This window comes from Macaca thibetana, chromosome 17 (genome assembly GCF_024542745.1).
Source record: "Macaca thibetana thibetana isolate TM-01 chromosome 17, ASM2454274v1, whole genome shotgun sequence".
Classification (NCBI taxonomy): domain Eukaryota; kingdom Metazoa; phylum Chordata; class Mammalia; order Primates; family Cercopithecidae; genus Macaca; species Macaca thibetana.
In genome coordinates this window covers 24,502,304-24,505,136 of record NC_065594.1, presented here as the reverse complement: position 1 = coordinate 24,505,136, position 2,833 = coordinate 24,502,304, and positions in this window count along the sequence as shown.

Here is a 2,833-nt window from a genome sequence, read left to right as displayed (position 1 = left end):
TTCTAGCTTCCAGAACCGTGAGAAGTAAACACTTGTTGTCCAAGTCACCAAGTCTATGGTATTTCCCTGCAGCAGCACGAGCTGACTAAGACACAGGTGAGCTGGCCTTTCATTTTAATTGTATTTGTATCTGTACACAAAATACATCGTGAAAATCTTGTGTGCTTGGACCTCAGTCTTTTTCAAGCAAAAAAATGAGAGAAGAAAATGGGGTGAGCAGGGGGCCTTGGTTGGGAGTAGGGGAACTGGGAAGAGAGGAGGAAGCTGAACACACTGGACAGGAAATGAAGGGAAAGGAACAAAGAGCCAACAGTGAAGGGCGCTAGGAAGGAGGAGACACACTGCCTGTGGGATGGGGAGAGACGGGAGAGAATGGGGCTTTGGAAAGCAAGGCAAGCTGATGGACTCAAATCAGCAAGGCCATTGAATTCCATTTTAGGGTACAAAATAAGCAAAAAAAAATTGTCATTTACTATATTAAAACACAATAGAAACTCTGTGCAAGTGATGCTGGAATCCAGATTCCACCACCTAGGTCAGTGCCAGGGAGAGGCCCTTCAGCCCAAGCTTCTGCTGAAGTCTCAGCTGAGAGCCTGCTGGGGTGGAATATGCAGTCAAACCAACCTCTTTATATCTGGAGGTGGAGATAGCAGGTTACCCTGTGTGATGAATCACCTTAGTTGCTTCCCTTCATAATTCTAAAGGGTGCAATAGAAGCTTCGGGGTTTTAATTGTCATTGTCATTGTTTTGTTTTTTATTGGTGTAGTAGAGATGGCCTTCCTCGGTACGCAGACTTCTGGGTTGGGGTTGATGAGGAACCTGTAGAGGAAAACCCAGGGCCTCCTGGGAGCCCAGGAACAGAATCTCCAGCCTCTTCTTCCTGATACTGGAAGTTGGGGAAAACCCTCCAGCATAAAACCAAGCAGTGCAGGCCATGCTCTGTGGCCATCAGCATTGCCCCACCAAGGGGGTGCCTTGACATTGTGCAAACTCAAGACACTAGTGAGGACAGAACCCAAGACTCCAAAGAAGGAGTGTCCCCCACTCCTTCTACACACACTAGCCTCCCTTTGCACCTGCCCTCCTGCACCTTTCTGTGGCAGGACAGGAGGCCCTTCAGCCATCTGCGTGCAATCTCCTGCCTGTGACGAATTCCATCCCTTCATGCCTTCTCAGGAGTCTGGCACGGTTCAATTACCCTGCCTCCTCTCTCCTCAAACCTTCCACACCTCCTACATCTTACACTCAGCTGATAAGCTTGTCTCCCATTTTATTGAGAAAACAGGAGCTCTAGGAAAACTCTCCCTACCAGCATCTGCCACAGGCATCATCTCTATTTTCCCAGAATTGCACGGTGATGTCCTCGTCTACAGTTTTTCCCAACAACCCCCACCCGGCTGCCAAAATAACGCTTTCCACACTCAATTCTGATGACAGGACATCCTGCCTAACACTCCCCAGCGGCTCCCTGCAGCTCTCAGGACTTCACATCCTCAGCCCTCAAGTCCTGGCCCTCGTCCTCCTTACGCTCCTCAATATGCCTTTCCTCCAGCCCTTCCTCTCCTTATCCCCCACATGCCTCGCTCTGCCTCTCTCACGGCTCTGTGTACTTCCCCACATGCCACCCTCGGCCTGGCACAGCTTCCCCTGACGATGCTTAGTCTTTAAAATGTAGCGTATCCACGAAGCTTTCTGTGATCACTTCCCCTGCTTGATTTTTTAGATGCCAATTTCCTTTGCTGTTGGAGCATCTGTGACATTTTCGACATGTTTAGTTTCAATGTGTGAGGATGAGCAATGCAGCACGGAGAGCCGGTGCACTGGGTGATGATACACATTCTGATCAGTTCGAAGAGGGATCTTGTGGAGTGGCAGCGCTGCGCAGGCTGTCCTGGAAGCAGGAGCTGCTCTGGGTGCATCTGCTAGAGGAAGAGGTGGCAGCTCTGCTTATATGACTTGGAAAGTTCAGCACAGCTGAATCCAGCAGCTCGGGCTGTGCCCTCAGAGTTCTCTCTCTCTCTCTCTCTCTGTCTGTCTCTCTCTCTCTCTCCCTCTCTGTCTCCATCTTTTCACCCCAGCCCTGGCTATCTGTGGTCTTGCTTTTCTCTGTCTTCGTTCTGCGAGTAGCCTCTTTCCAGTGGCAGGAAGGCTGCCTTCAGAATCCCTGGGCTCACACTGAACTTAGCCATCCCCCACAAAAAAAACAAACGTCTCCCCTGACGTTCACAAATCACATGTAGGGCACAATTGTCATTGAATGGTTAAAAGGAGGAGGAAACTGATTTAAGTTATTTCCCCAGCCTCTCTGGTTCTTACCTGATTCTATTTAGGACTCATCTTTCAAAAAGCATTTATTGAGTGCCTGTCCTGTGCCAGGCAGAGGCTACAGCCATAGGGAGAGCAAAGGGAAGAAGCTGAGTGATCTCAGGATGGTGTGGGGAGGGGATAATTTGCTGTCGCAAGCTTGTGTGTGAAACTCAGGGAAACCAAGTAGCTGTGGCAAAGTGCATTGGGGATCCTATTTCCCCCAATGCTTCTTTGTCAAGGGTGAAAAAAGAGAAGCCGTTATAAAACAATTTTGTAATGAACATTTCCCCAAATAGGTAAAGAAACAGGGCACAAAGCCGAGAACCAAAGTCACAATGAGTATGGACATCTTCTGGTGCCCAGGGAGGAAAATGCCTCTTAGTAAATGCTCAAAAGGGACATGCAGCTCCATAGAGGGAACTCTGGCTGTCGGAACAGGACCCGAGGCTCAGTTGCTTAATTTTTGTAAGGACCTGAGGGAACTTCTGGGAGAGATTTTTATTTTGAAATCATTTGAGAAGTTGC